We start from the raw sequence: 17,153 nt of genomic DNA on the forward strand, positions 1-17,153 counted from the left end.
AAGAAAACCAACAGTTTTGAAAGCAGACTTAGGTCATCAATATGAACATCACCAGAAATTTACCTGGGGCTACTTAGCAAGACTGATGTAAGACTACTTACATCAGAAAGCATAAAAAATTTTTGTAATACTTGTAGCAAATACTTCACACACAGAAAAATTTACTATAAGCCTAAAGTGTCAGCTTGAACACTGATTTTAAGCTTTATAACATCTTTGGTTTTCATGTGTTTGTTCATATGGGTATGTATGGAAGTGTTGTGTGCTAACCCAGGACACCTAGATCCACAACCCTGGATATTTTATTTTTGTATATGTTTTTGATTCCTATAAATGATTTTGTCAGTATCAATAAAATCAATAAAGCAATGAAATAAATAAATGTATTACTCCAGTTCTCTTATTTCATTACAATGTTACATTCTTAACTTTCGAAAGTCCTATCTTCTTTATTTCATAACTATATTAGTCTTCAATTTTTACCCACTCTTTTAAACTTTTTAATATTTTATAAAGACTTCACTTGGATCACAGATTACAAGATAAATGTGGATTCTAATTCTTGAATTGGTGAGGTAAGAACAGGAAATGCCACCTTTATTGTCAGTCTAACAAGATCGATTAGGGCAACACATCAACTTTGGGATGTGGTTTGTTTATCTGGAAAAAGATGGGGCCAGGTGAAGAGTGCCATGAGGCTAGCCTCCTGCCCGCCCACTCCTTTTATTGTTGACCATAACTCCAGGTACTAAATGAATCAAACACATTAGGAACACAAACACAGAACTGCTAATAGCCAGACTCTAAAATTATCAGATGTGTAAGCACTGGAATTGATGTCGCTTGTCATTTTAAATATTTCAGTAAAGAACTATAGAGAAAAATTACAACTAAATATTGGTAAGAAAAGACTTAATTGGTCTCACTTACCACTTTGGGATTTTGAGAACCATTGCAGATTCCAGTCTACATTCCTCTGATAAAAATCTCTGGATGAAAAAGAAACAGGAGGCTGTCTTTCGGTGAACTTCAGGTGCAAAAACACTTCAATTTCATTTTTTAAATATCATTTAAATGAGAAAAAAATTAATACACATAGGTGTATCCCTGAAAATTTTTAGCACAGCAATCGCTTCAAAGAGTGGAAAGAGTAATAAACATCAACAATTCAGAAATTCTAATACATAACTGAATGTCTTATCAATTGAGATAGAAATTCTATATTCAGGTTTCATGAAATAGAAACAGAAGGTAGAAGCAATTTTTATCTCAGCAATTCATTTCTCATCTAAACTGGCATAGCTTCAAATATACACATACATATACACACATTTATATATTATATTTAGGCTGAATTTACCATGAACTTTTACCATAAAAGAGATTTTAAGATCAACTTAAAATAAAAATTACATGTAAAGATCAGATTTTAAGGCTTATTTTATTATGTGATAGCCTTAGTCACAAATAGTGGTCCATGCCTGTTATCCCAACGTCTGGGTGATAAGAGGCAAGAGAATCACCAAAAATTTTAATTCGCCTGGGCTACACACAAAGACCTTGCCTCAACAATAATAATAAATTGTAATTAATAATATGGTTATATAAAATAGTAGTATGCTCCCATTAGAAAACTACTTTTAAAAATGATACTCTATTGCCTAATAAATGAACAAAATAAAAACATGAGATCAAACGGTCAAGAGTCATGAGATCCAAAGCAACTTTTCATTTTATATCTACATGGTTCTGTATGGTTTATCTAATGGGCCTGCATGCTTCTTATAATCTGAAATATCATATTATTCTTAAATTAACACATACATGCAGACTTAATGACTCAGTATTTTTAAATACATAAATTAGAGAAAGTTGGTAGCTTCTTCGGGAATGGTAGTATTAACACTTAAAAGTTCCTTATTATTTTCTTCAAGCTGAACAAGGTGGCACATATCTTTAATACCAATACTTTATATGAGTTTGAGGCTACTCTACACAGAGAGTTCTAGGTCTCAAATTTTTTTTTCTTCATTATCATTGTAACGGTTATTAGCTATTTTGGCAGTTTAATATGAAACATTATATACAGTCATTTTATACTTGGGGCTTGCTAAGCTTGACATTTTCTTATTTAAAATGGTACATTTTCAACCTAAGTATTTTATATTCCCCTCATGCTCCTCTCTTGCTATGACTGCAGTTATTATACATCTGTGAACCGTCAGATGTGTCTGTTCAGCCCCCTCCATCGGGCACTGCCCATTCCCTGCAACCTCTTATCCCTAGGTTCTCCAGAAGGATACGAATGAAATTAGTTTTCCTTAATATCTTAATGGAGATGTTAAAACAAATACATTTGATTATTGTTCATTCCAATTTGAGAATTTTCACTTATTTTAATTATTTCATTTTATGCCTATGATTTTTTACCTTTTCGTTTACTAATATCACAATTACCCTACTGTGTGTTTTTGTCTTTAAGTCTTTGCAAGGGTGCTTGCACATGACCTTTTGGCCACTAAGGTCGGCATCTAGGCCATCTTAAGGTTCATTCTATACTTTTTCTCCTTACCAGAGGCTACACTTTCCTTTGACATGTCTAGAATAATGGTTTTAATTATATATTGAGCATTGTAACAATAAAATGTAGGTAACCTAGATTCTAGACTTATGTTCCTTCAGAGAGTGACAATATTTGGTCTCAACCAGTAAAATCATCAGTTGAACAAGTAGAACTGATTTTATGATGCTGGGATGAGTTTGAGAAAGGCCCAATGTATTTATCAAAATTCTTCCAGTTTGGCAGGTTAAAACCTATTTCTCCTCCAAATTTTGTTGAGATTTATTTAAATTTTGTTAGGGTAAAGAGAACGTGAGCTGTACACCAGGATGCTGCTTTGGTTTGAATGGATGGCCTATAAATTTCAAGAGATGAAAATGTAAAAGATAGAATAATGGGATAGATAGTCAATCAACTGATAAGGGCTGTCATGATTCCGACTATGGACTGTATGGCAATGGCTCCATAAATGAGGACGGTCCCTTGCATCTTCTGCCATGTGGAGACACAGAACCCTTCTCCTCCAGGAAGAGGAGCATTCAAAGCACCATGTGTGGGTAAGAACAGACTTAACCAGACAACTGAATCAGATGTGGCATAAATCTCAGACTTTTCAGAATATACAACTTATGAAAATAAAATTAAGTTCCTTATGAATTTCAGCCTTGGGGATTTTCTTATAGTAGCAAAAACAGACTGAGGCAGGGGTCCTTGCTTATTTCAACTGGATGGCTAGAGCGTCACAAACGGTGCTGGGTACAGAGCGCCAGAGTCCAGCAGGAACCGTTAACACAGATGTAGACATTCACAGAGCCCATGCAGATTCTCGGTAAGATCAGCAGTCTCAATGGCGCATGTGCAGACAATCACTTAGCCAGAGAATTCGGAACCTGGTTCTGGACAGCTCTTTTCTTCCACACTTTGCTCCACACCTCAGCCCTCTTCAGAGTTCTAACATTTGATCTCTGCCGTCTCCGCCAACAGACACCAGTTTCTTCTAACACTCTCAGTCCTTGTCACACAGTCAGGACAATGACGTTAAAAAGAAAGCCAGAGTAAATGTGAGGCTTTTCTTTTTCTCCCTGCCTTTACCTCCCGAGTGCTGAGATTAAAGGCGGGTGCCAGCACTGCCAATAAATGTGAGGCTTTTCTTACAAATGTCTTCTGCACAGTTTCCTGTCCAACTCTTGAAAAACCTACCTCAAAATTAGGAGAATTTGCAATTTTCTGTGGCAAGGGGATTCCAATACCAGCAACAGAAATTATTCTCAACATTGCTTTAAACTGTTCTGCTCCCTCCTCATTCCAATTCATAGTTCTCTTCTCTCCTAGTACCCAGTTAGGTATTCTGAATCTGGGTTGAATACACACAAAATGCTTCTTAAAACTTGAATAAAGTTAGCTGGGCACGGCATTGCAAGCCTTATCTCAACATTCAAAATCAGAGGAGAGAACATTTCAGGTTCCAGGGCTAGCCTTGCTCTATGTTGAGATCCTATGTTAAAAAACAAAAAATCTTAAAACTTCAAGTATTGTAATCATGATGATATGAAAATATTTATTGTAAATCACATAGTTTCTAACATGAAAAGAAAACTGTCTTCAATAGAACCTTCGGTACATCAGTGCTGACTGAACTTTTCGTAACCTTTAAGGACTTAAGTAAAATAGCACCGCAGCCTGCTACCTACTGATCTGCCTTCGTGTCCTTCCTTCCTGAACTTTGCCTTCCTATTTTCCTTCATGTCAAATGAAAATAGACAATTCAGAACACTTTAACTTGTCATAATTCTCTTCTCTTGCCAACTATAGCATCCATTTTTTTCCCTTGTTAAGTATAAATATCATTATATTTATATTTAAAATTTATAGAAACATCTCTTTCCAGGGAATTATGAGAGATTTAAATGAGAAATCAGTATAAAGACAAACACCTTTATATTTTAAAAAAACATTTTGATAAAATTGATAATATCCCAAATAAAAACATATTTGCTGAGCACCAACTTCTCAACTGACCGATATTAGATATACTTATACAAACCAAAGCTTAGACATACTCAAGGCCCAGGGCCTAGAGACCATGGCTTTTTATCTTAAAAATGTGAAGAATAATTGAAAATGAATGAGTATTACACAGCTGACGTTAATAATACAGTATCAGAGCCAAAAAACCTAATTATGTGTTTGTAGTATGTATGGATAGATACAATCGGTAAGTATTCCCAGAGTTGCTGCTAGGAACTTCACTCTTTGACTATACCTGGCTGATTCTAGAATGTGAGACGCCAGGTATTTCCCACCAGGAGAGATAGGCATTCTTTTCTATAGGTACTCTCCAAGAAAACAATCTACCCCTAATACTTCACACACACACACACACACACACACACACACACACACACACACACACATTTTGTATTCACAAAAACTTCATTCACTTCCAAAGTACTCATGTGAGCCAACATTTAGAAACTATTGGACAAGCAGTGCTCTGGGTCCCACTCATCTCCAGATGCTTTCACTGAACTTGTTAGCTCAGAGTCCCCAATCTGTTGAAGCAGTTTATAAAACCACAAGTTCCTGTCTAGGTGACAGCTTCCAACCACAGCCACATGCAGAAAAGAGATAAAATCATTCTGAGAACCCACAAAGTCCCCAACCTAGCTCAATTAGACTCTTCCAGATTTTTTTTTTTGAAGCAGGGTTTCTCCATGGAAAAGCTTGGTTGGTATTCGTTCTGTAGACCAGGCTGGCATTGAACTCAGACATATCTGCCTGCCACTTTAAATTTTTTTCTTTAAAAATAAGCAAGATAGATATATATTATTTCATTTTTTTTACTTCATTATAATCCTGAATGCTGGGTTTAAAGGCGTGAGCCGCTACTGTCCAGCTCACCACAGCTTCTTAGTAAGAATAATATTCAGTGTTTTAAATGACCAATATTTTTATTTACAAAGGAACATTAAGACAACAATATGTTTTCAACCACACAAAAGAAAAGTGATGTGCTGTAAGCCTTGAATGTTGCAGGGATTGCATTCCTTTAACCACGAACGGCGTATAAATCCATCCCCTTGCTTATGTTCAACATAGTTTAATCAGAAGTACTGTCTTCATTCCAGCTCCACCGCTGGCATATTCTCATTGGCAGATGCCTTTGCCTAAGTATAGTCTCCTAGGTACATATAGAAGTAAACTGATAGGCCATTACAGTTCACAAAAGACAATTACTATTAAATGACAAATTTGCCTGAGAAGAACTGGGCAACTTTTATAAATATAATAAATTATTTCAATGTAGCAGCAGACACTTACAGTGCCAGTTAATTGGTAGGGTGGAACAGGAAGATTATTTGACTATATGATTTGATGCCACCAGATTAGGAAGTAGCATGAGGCCCTGTCTATAAACATTTTTCTTTAAAAATAAGCAAGATAAATATATATTTTTCCATTTTTATTTCATTATGATAGTCATAATTTTCTCAAATTTCATAAGTATGATCTCCATTATCATACCTATATTATCATTTTTACTCATTTTTTAAATGTTTAAGTGTTTTATATGCTAGTCTTCCAAGTATTTAACTTGGATTACATATTGAAAGGCAAAAATGTGTTAACTCACTACTTCCCAGAGCAATTCAAACACTGATAAGACCTAAAGCTGCTTATAATCAATAAGGTAAAGTCAGTTTCCATCATGCATGCCAAAATCTGCTTATGCTCTAGAGGGGGCAGTGCAACAATGCCATAAAGGTTTGAGCAGTAAATACCTTAGGCTTTGTCGGCACAAATGTCTCTGGGGCAAACAGTAAATATCTGCTGTGAAAGCGGTCCCACAGAAGTTGTAAATAAATGTAAATGGGTAACACATGGATGAGAAATACATGCATACTAAAGTGGTCTTTAAACAATGTGTGTGAATATGTGTGTATATAACACATATATAACTATATATATATCAACATTAATACATATGCATTTTTCTGTTTTTAAGTAGTAAAATATTTTTAGGTGCTAGGGATCAAGTCCAGGGCCTCAAAATTGCTAGGGATGTATGCTTCCATTGAGCCACATCCCCAACCAACTTTTTTTTCAAAATAAATTTTAAATACTATTTCAAAGAGGACTGTAAAGATATCTCAGCGTTAGGAGCACTTTCTGCTTTTACAGAGGACCTGGGTTCATTTCCCCAAACCTACATAATGGCTTATAATTATCTCTTAGTCCAGATCTAAAATATCCAATGCCCTCTCTGGTTTCCAAGGGCACCAGGAATGCACCTGGTGCACATATATACACGCAGGACACTCATGTTAATAAGAATAAATCTTCAAACATTTATCTAAAACAATGAGCTATCAGTGGAACTCCCCCACCCCAAACCATAAGCCACTTCTGCTCTAAAATACTGCTTCTCAACTACAAAATGCTTTTTAACTGCATGGTGCTCTTAATGGAGAGGCTGATTCATTAAGACCACGTAGGATCTAAGAGTCTGAAATTTCACTAGTCTCCTACTTGAGTAAGATTAAAGGGCTGAAGAAAAGGCTCAGCAATTAAGAGGAAAGGCTACTCTTGTAAAGGACCTGTCTTAGTTTCCAGAACCCACATAAGGTAGCTTACAACCACATGTACCTTGAGCTTCAGGGTATCCGATATCCTCTTCTAGCCTCTGCAGGCAACAGTTATCATGTGCACATACCCCCGTAGAAACATATGTGCACATGGTTTCACAAAATCCTTTTTTTAAAGTTGAAGCTCAGCACAGGATGTTTTGGGTAGCAGAAATTTGATAAAGTCCATGTGAAGGGGCCTCCTAGCTATTTATTTGATAACCATGATGACTAAAACTTTCTAATACATAATAAATTGCTAAATAAATATTTGTGTAAGTGATCACATAAATAAACAAGGGAGAAGCTTTGAAGGCAATGCTAAGCTCTTTCTTATAACATTATGATGTTATCCTGTATGAGTTTACCACTCAAATGCCCATCTTAATATTATGTTTGCTGAAAATAACAGTGCCTTTAACATTCATTATACATTTTCTTCTAACTATTACTCAGATCACATACTTGGTATACAGAGAGAGTACAAACACTAGTCCTTAGAAATTGACAAATAACTTTTAGGAATTAAAAAATGTATTCAGATTATTTTTCTTTGTTAATCACAATGGCCATCTTCTGTTTGCATCGCTATGCCATGCTTATTGCACATCAAGGCCTTCACAGATTCTGCTTTTCCAGATTAACACATAGCCCTCACTACTTCAAGTTTAAACAGTTTCACCTGTTTAGCAGGAAGAGCGTAAAATAAGCAAACTTATCCTCTCCAGACCTACTTCCCTCAGGAAAACACTGTTTTCCCTTTAAGCAGTGAGGCTTCAAAGCACTTACTATATTTATTTATATTATATAATTCATTCTTCGGGGCTAATTCTTTTATTTTTCTCTTATGTGTATGAATGATTTACCTATATGTACAGCCATTCTCCAGTGCATACAGTACCCACAGCGACCAAAGGAGGGTACTGTAACCTCTGTAACTAGGTTACAGATTTTTAGCCTCCATGTGGATGCTGCTAACCCAAACCATGTCTACTCCAAGAGCAGCAAGTGTGGTGCACTGCTCAAGCCATCTCTCTAGAATGAATTAATTTGTTCAAGGCTGTGGACTTTCCCAATATCTATTCAATGCAGTACTTAAAGTTCTAGTTAGAGCAATAAGACAACTGAGGGAGATCAAGGGATACAAATTAGAAAGGAAGAAATTGAAGTATTGTCATTTGCAGACAATAAGATGGTATAATAAGCAACTCAAAAATTCTACCAAGAAACTCCTATGGCTGATAAACACCTTCAGTGACGTGGCTGGAGACAAGATTAATTTAAAAAATTAAATAAAATAATTAGTAGCCTTCCAATATACTAATGACAAACAGATCGAGAGAGAAATCAGAGAAACAACATCCTTTACAATAGCCACAAGCAATATAAAATATCTTCGGAGTAACTCTAACCAAGCAAGTGAAAGAACTGTAGGACAAAAACTTCAAGGATTTGAAAATGAAATTGAAGAAAATATCAGAAGATAGAAAGATCTCCCTTGCTCAGGATCTGTAGGATTAAAATAGTTAAAACAGCCATCTTACCAAAATCAATCTACATATTCAAAGCAATGCCCATCAAAATTCCAGCACAATTCTTTAGAGACCTTAAAAGCACAACATTCAACCTCAGATGGAAAAAGTTAAAACCCAGGATAGCGAAAACAATCCTGTATATAATAAAAGGAATCTTAAATGGCTAAGAAGCACTTAAAAGGAATGTTCAACACCCTTAGCCATTAGAAAATACAAATCAAAACTACTTTGAAATTCCATTTTACATCTGTCAGAATGGCTAAGATCAACAACGCAAGTTACAGCTAATGATGGCAAGACTGTAGAACAAGTGGAACACTCCTCCATTGCTGGTAGGAGTACAAACTTGTACAGCACCTATGGAAATCAATATGGCAGTTACTCAGAGAATTGGGAATCATTCTGCTTTGAGAACCCAGCTACACTACTATGGTGGTTTGAGAGAAAATGGTCCCCATAGTGAGTGGCACTGTTAGGATACGTGGCTATTTTTGGAGTAGACAGCCTTGATGGAGGAAGTATGTCACTGTAGGGATTGTCTTTGAGGCCTCCTATCCTCAAGTTACACTCAGTGTTACACACAGTTACTTATTCTGCCTGTGGATCAAGATGTAGAACTCTCAGTTCCTTCTCCAGCACCATGTATGTATGCTGCCATGTCCCATCATGAACATAATGGACTCAACCTATGAAACTGTAAACCAACCCCAATTAAATGTTTTCCTTTATACAACTTGCTGTGGTCATGCTGTCTCTCACAGTACTAGAAACCCTAAGACAACCAGTCTTGGGCATATACCCAAAGAACACTCCCTCCTACAAGGACACTTGCTCAATTATGTTGATAGTAGCCAGAAACTGGAAGCAACCTAGATATTCCTCAACTGAACAATGGATAAATAATATGTACATTCACATAATGGAGTACTACTCAGTTGTTAAAAAAATCATTATAAAATATGCAGACAATTGGATGGAACTATAAAAAAAATCACCCTGAGTGAGGTAACCCAGAAAGACAAACATGGTATGTACTCAGTTATAAATAAATATTAGCTGTAAAGTAAAAGATAATCATGCTAAGTAACAAGGAGGGGAGTAGGGAGGATGCTTGGATTTCCATGGGAAGGGGAAATAGAATAGATTCTGAAGGTAGACTAGGGGTAGGTAAGGATGGGCACAGGAAGGACCAAGTGAGGGGGATGATGAGAGAGTATGAGGAGAGATGACTAGAAGTAGAGGGCATGGAGCGGGGGAGCAATGTGGAAACCTAGAGCAATCAAAACTCCCTGGAATCTATGACGGTAAGGTGACCCTATTGTGGACTCCTAGCAATGGGAGATACCAAGCCTGAACAAACCTTCCATCTTCTGTTACCAGGCAAGGCTTCCAATGATGGGACCGAGACTCTAAACCAACCACAAAACCTAAAATCTACAATCTGTTTGCCTGAAAGATGTGTTGGAATAATGGTGGCCCAGAACTTGTGGGAGTGGCCACTCAATGCCTGGTCTAATTTGAAGTCCATTAAACAAGAAGGAGCCTATGCCCCAGACACTTCCTGGATGGCCAAGAACGGGAGGCTATATAGCCCAGAGACCTAGAGTAGAACCAACTATGGTTGCGGGGAAAAACAGTGAAATGATTCCTTAACGATTACGCTATTATCATAGATCAACGCCTAAACCAATGGTCACCAGAGAGGCTTCAGCTGATGGGAGCAGATGAAGAGACCCCACATATAAACATTAAGTAGAGAGAAACTCATGGTGAAGACCTCCAGCAGGTAGCCTCCCCTTGGAGCTCAGGGAACCCTGTGGAAGAAGAGGAGGAGTTGTGAGAGACAGAGGGGTAAAGAATATCCAGGAGAGCATGGCCCATGGAATCAAATAAACAATACTCATGAGGGCTCACAAAGACTGCAGCAGCGATCATGGAGCCTGAGTGGGTCTGGGCTAGACCCTCTGATATATGTTATAGTTGTTGGCTTAGTGTTCTGAGGGGACTTCTGATATTGAGGGTTGGGGTATCTCTTACTCTTTTGCCTGCTGTTTGGACCCCTTATTCTCTACTGGGTTTCCTCATCCTGGCTTGATTTGAGGGTTTGTGCCTGGTGTTGTATCTTATTGTGCTCTGCTAAGTTGATGTCCCTGAGAAGCCTGCTATTTTCTGGGAAGAGGAGATGGGTTAAGGGGGAGTTAATCTGGGGAAGAGGAAAGGTCAGCTGGGAACTGGGAGAAGGGAAGGAAAAGGAAGTAGTAGTTGTGATGTTTTGTATGAGAGAAGAGTAAATAAAAAATAAAATAAAACTCCACATTTACTAGTGTGTAAGCTTCTCAATATTTAGAACTGCACTTCCCTTATTGACCACCAAATCTCTGCCAATAGCAGTTTCCAAGCATATTTATTGATTGAATAAACATATTTATGTTTATACACCCAGTAAAATAGATGAGTCCCCTCCCCGCTTAAATTCCCCATCTGGCACAGGATGGCCTTCAGTTTCTGAGTCTCCTGCTTAAACCTCCTGAGTGCTAAAATTACAGGACTGTGTCGCCATACTTTGTTGTTGTTGTTGTTGTTGTTGTTTCTAGTGAGATACCAAACTCAGAGCTTCCTGTATTCTAGGCAAACACTCTACCAACATTTCCAACCACTTACACTGCCCTTAACTGGGAGGGCAGCAGACAAGCTTGTCATTTGTGACACTGGCCTTGGACTACTGTATGTTTTTACAACCAGTTACAACACTATGCAGGATGAGCCACATTCTCTTTTCCAGGACTGTTGGAGCCAGAACTAAACTCTAGCCTCTCCATCCATGCTGGTCTCTCTATCTCTGCTGGTCTCTCTATCTCTGCTGGTCCCTCTAGCTGAGTAGTGGTGGTATGATGGCCTGGTGTATCTGAGAGTGCTAAGCATCGAATGTACAAAGAGTGAAGAAGAAGGAGCCTAAATGAAGAGAAGGGCAATACCTGAGCTCCTAGTGATGGGACCTAGTGATGGGACTGAGAGCACACTTCCAGCACTCCATGAGTCAGTCACGTGTTTTGGTGGGATTTCAGAAGTTAGCACAAGAGTCTTCTGCACTTGGATTTTGAGAAAGACTGAAATTGGTTTCTGACAGTTAAAAAACAAAAGAAAGTTAAAATAATAATACTCTTCTGGGTAAACTTGTCCAATATTATAACCACAAGATGCCTTAAAACTGCAGAAGGGAAAGTACTGTGTAATAAAGAGCTTAGTCAATGTATGACTATTATGAAAGATTATTAATAAAAAGTATTAAAATTAAAGCATTTATATGAAGACTAACATATCATGAAACAAAGACTTCTACAATGACTGTAGAAAAAAATTTACCAACAATAGCCCCTTCTAACATTATTCAAAATACTTCCTATAAAATGGTTAGCAGCAAGTACATTTTAAGCTAAAAAATTAACAACTGAAATGAAATGATTAATATAAACAAATATAATTTAACCCAAAATAAATAGGAGCAGAGCAGGAAATGGTATATAGCATAAAGAGCAGAGGTGAGCTTGAAAACACTACCTGCCATCCTACTACTTACACACGCATGGAAGAAAACAACAAAATAGATCAGAGCCAATAGACTCTCCAAGAGTCTCCTACAAGACTGTCGCTTCAAAATGTGAATCAATTCTAGTCACTCCTGTTGTCAATTAATCCTATTAAATTAAAAAATAAACCCTGCTAATTGAGTGATCTACATTTTTAAAAAGTTATAATGGAAATTAAAAAATTTTCTTTCATAGTGCAATTCAAAATATTCATTATTTTCGAAGCAGAAAATGCAAATGTCAAAAACAGTTTTGCTGTAGATATTTAGTTGTTTTCTGCCAAATTAATGAAAGGAAAATATTGCACTTTGAGTTGGTTAATTACCATGAATCCTTCTGCAAAAGGCTCCTGTTTGCAGAACTAAGCCAGCTTCAGTTGGCACACTTCCCTAATATTCATGGAGACTAGGCTATAGGCTCCCCTGTCATCATGCACCAGCTTACTAATCAGCCCTAACCACTCTGCACTCAACTGTCTGGATCTACTGGGAAAAGACAGCACCTGCACGATAGGGACACAGCACATTGATGTTTTGAAAGCTTAAGAACTAGCTTTGGAATATGTAATGATCAAGGATACCATGATTTTTAATCTTCTAGAAACTAGAGGCACTTTAAGAAAAATTCTCTGTGGCAATGCTACTTAAACAAACCCTCCAGGCACAAAGCAGTAGATGGAAGGAAATTCCTAAATCAAATGATCGTTATATACCAATTTCAGTATTTATATCTTTCACATCTAAATATAATAACCAATAAAAAATTAGCAAGGAGAGATTAAAAAACATAATTCCTAAAATATCCTAGCCAAAATATTTTAAAACATTACTCAGACAATAAGGCAGTGACAATGTCTGACACAAAATGTCATATATGCCTTTAGATAAATAGTAGCTAGCCCAGGGGCACAGGATGTTTAAAAGGGCTAGTGATTATGAAGAAAATCGGAATAAATATAAGCAAAAATAAAACGAAGAAAAAAGTAAAGTAGGTTTAAAAAGGTAAGACAAAAATGGAATACTCAAATAAATGACTATAATAAATGTGAGTGATCAAAATATTCAAGTTAAAGTGCATAGATTAACAGACTCCTAGGAATAAATGGCATAACATACTGGTTTAAAATGTATATTAAGTATAAACCCACAAAGATTAAAAGCAAAGTATAATAAGACGTAACACACTAACACCAATCAGAGAAACTTTGAGTCACTATAACATCAGAGAAAAACCACTACAGAAAGAACTGTTACCAGAAAAAAAGAGAATTTCATGACAAGACTGTCAATCTATCAAGAGCTCAAATAATCCTAAATCATTATGCACCTAAATACTGAGCTTCAAAACATGAGTACAGGATGCAAAACAACAGGTTAACATATTTACACTAGTGTCACCATAAAGCAAGCCTCAAATTTAAAACAGGTTAACATATTTACACTAGTGTCACCATAAAGCAAGCCTCAAATTTAAAACAGGTTAACATATTTACACTAGTGTCACCATAAAGCAAGCCTCAAATTTAAAAAGGCCTAAAACAACATAGAGCATGGTATCTATTAACAATTATCTAGATTAAAATACAGTACAAAAGGTTGTTGAGAAACCATAAACTACTCAAGCTAAATTACCAAAGGGTAAAGAAAAATCAAAAGTGGAATTAGAGAAATTTTAAAATAAATAAAAAAGAAAACATGTCACATCAAAATAAATGCCACTGAAACAATATTGACAAGAAAATTTGCGGCATTAAATATCTATAACTCTGTGTCCTAAGAAATAAGAAATAAACCAAATCAAATTAAGATATACCTTAAAGAAAATGGATCATAGAGTTTAAGGGATAAGAAATATAGAACAGAAGAAAACAAACTGAAGGTGCAATTCATTCTTTTCAAAGGTCAGCAAAATCCCTAACCTCTGAAACAAGCAGACCAGAAAGTAAAGCTGTAAATAAGCAATTTCAGAACTGAAAGGTGATATGACTACAGAATCTATATATAATGTAGTTATATTAGAAAAATTCTATGCCAATAAATTTGACAATGTAAAATAACTTCTTGTAAACTTCAGATTAAATTTGTTTATGAATAAGCAAATAAAAACCCCAGGAATAGACAAATTTACTCTACATTCTACTACACCCTTAAAAGGAATAAATGTCTACACTCCTCAAACTATTCCATAAAACAGTTCATTCTATTAAGCCAGTTATGTTGATGCTCAAAATGTAAGGGTGCAACAACAACAAAAAAAATGTATCATGATTGGGCATAGGAAATGACTCTAAATATGAACAACTGTATGACAAATAGGATTTTGACAATTTAAACGGTTTCTAAAAACACTAAAAAATATATAAATAACCAAGAGAAGGGACAACCTACAGGAAAGATGGCCTAATATCGACAATATAAAGTCAAAACATTAAACCCCTTAAGCCTATAATCTAATCCAACCAACAACTGGCCAAATGAACTAAACAGACACCTTTCAAATGAACTACAAATGACCAATAAATTCATTTTTTTAAATGCTCAAAAATCTTAGCAATCAAGGAATATCCATGAATTCGTCATTGAGATCCAACTCACCTCTGTCAGAATCGCTATTATCAAGAAGGAAATGGGGGAGATGCTGTTGGGTATGTACTAGTAAAAAAAACCTTATTCATTGTTGGCAGGAATGCAAATACGTTCAGTCATTATGGAAATCAGTATGAAGAATCTCTAAAAACACAGATACTAGATAATTCAGCTATTCTACTTCTGTTTATGTACACAAAAGATTCAAAACTGGTGAACTTAGATTCTTGTATACCCATGCTTATCAGGGCCATATTCAGAACAGTAATGGCAACAATCTATGCGCTCATCAACCAATTATCAGATAAAGACAGTGTGGTATATATACACCAAAGACTTTCAGTTCTTTATAAACTGAAATTATGCTGTTTGTCGAAAACTGAATGGAACTAGAAAACATTATATTAAATAAAATAAGCCAACAACAGACAGACACACATGCCCTGTTATTTTCTGCGTAGGTGAAATGTGTGCATGGGGGGAGACATAAAGAAGGTATAGCAAATGGCAACTGAAGCTATAAAAATGAGCTATACAAATGAACAACAATTAAGGGAAAAAGAGGCCATGAATTTGAAAGAGACTGGGGAGGGTTTTATGGGAGTGTTTAGAGGGAGGAAAGGGAAAATGATATAATTTCATATAATATCCAAAATAAAAAAATTTAAAAATTAATTGGACCAAAATCCTTATCCCTGTAAGCTTTTAAATTTATTTGTGGTTTTTTCAATCTGTTTTCTGAGACAAGATCTCAAGTAGCTCACTCAGGCAGGCCTCAATTTGCTGTGTAACCAAAGATGATTTTCAAATCCTTACCCTCTTACCTCAACTGGGATTACAGACAGAAGCCATCAAGATGGCTATTGGCAAGCTTTCCTGAATAGGTATTGGTATGCTAATTTCAAATTCCAATTGGAAATCCTGATGACTTTGACTACCAAAACAACTTCAACAGAAAAAAAGAAAATTAGATTACCACTACCTGACTTGAAGACTTTTTATAAGTCAGCAATAATCAAGTCAATATGATACCAAGATAGAAAAATACAATAAAGAATTCCAAAACTGACTCACACAAAAATGAGCAACCAATTTTCAACGAATATTCAAAGGCAAGACAGTGAAATAAAGATATTTTTAAACAAATAACATGAGAACTAGATATCCAAATTTTTTTTAAAAAAATAAAATTTAAGTATAAGCATACATGAAATTCTTAAAATCATTGTAGTACAGAAAATAAACTTTGATAATATCTTATATGATATATAAAAATTAACCAAGAAAGGGATTTCATGTTACATATTAACAATTCTGAAGCTGAAATATATGTTGCTGAGATTCAAAGCCTAAGAAATGGATTATAGGGGCTATTTCTATCACTATTGGAAACTGACATCACAGATAATCAATCATGATAAAACAAAATCCCTTGTAGCAAATTAGAATCAGAAACTTAAGTAGCCATTCACATTTAAATAACACAAATGCCATAATAACCACAAATATCAGTATAGAAGAGTTACATGTATGTTCTGATTCTGTCAAGAAACTAGACATATGGCTTCAGCAGCAGCAAACCAGCTAACCATCCAGGCTGCGGACCCCGGTTGTAAAGAACATGCTCAATAAGCAGGAACCAGGGGTCCTTTAAGAAATGTTTAAAGCAGTAAAACACAGAAAAGAAAAATAATCGTTACTTATCATCATATAACGTCAGAATGCAAAGAAATCCTCAAATCAATAAATAAAAGAAGCTAGTAAGTCAAGGAAATCTTGGAGCCATCAAAAAGGGCTCCCACTGACAAACTGAGCAATAAAATAAATATTACCATAGAACATGTATATGACCTATGGTATGAAATAAATATATATGGTTTCACACTGACATAATAAATAAATAATTAAGGTAGAAAAGATAAATCTTTCTTACAGAATTTCAAATAACATGTTGCTGTTTCTCTATATATAATTACCTCCTCTTCATTCCCCTTATTTCTAGGCTAGATTTAATGACTTGCTTCCAAAGAACATAATATAGAAAGGGTAAAAATAAATTAACTTTATACTCAGGTAATCAAGATCAACAAGAATGACAAGGCAAATTGATTCCCTTGCACACAGCTCTCAACTTTCACCCTCCTCAACCCCCACAGATATACACACACAAACACATACAGATACACATACATACACACATACATGCCCACACACACACACACACACACACCAGCCTCAAGTACAACATGACGAGAATGACA

General features: G+C 35.8%; 1 protein-coding gene across 1 annotated transcript in view; it reads right to left on the reverse strand.

Moving 5' to 3' along the window:
- Nucleotides 1–17,153, reverse strand: part of Rfx3 (regulatory factor X3) — a 249,935-nt gene that overhangs the window by 159,392 nt on the left and 73,390 nt on the right. The window contains exon 2 of the mRNA XM_038310780.1: nucleotides 931–989. The gene's annotated coding sequence lies outside the window, so the exon portion shown is untranslated. The remainder of the gene's footprint in view (nucleotides 1–930; nucleotides 990–17,153) is intronic.

The sequence above is a fragment of the Arvicola amphibius genome, chromosome 1 (assembly GCF_903992535.2).
Source record: "Arvicola amphibius chromosome 1, mArvAmp1.2, whole genome shotgun sequence".
NCBI classification, from domain to species: domain Eukaryota; kingdom Metazoa; phylum Chordata; class Mammalia; order Rodentia; family Cricetidae; genus Arvicola; species Arvicola amphibius.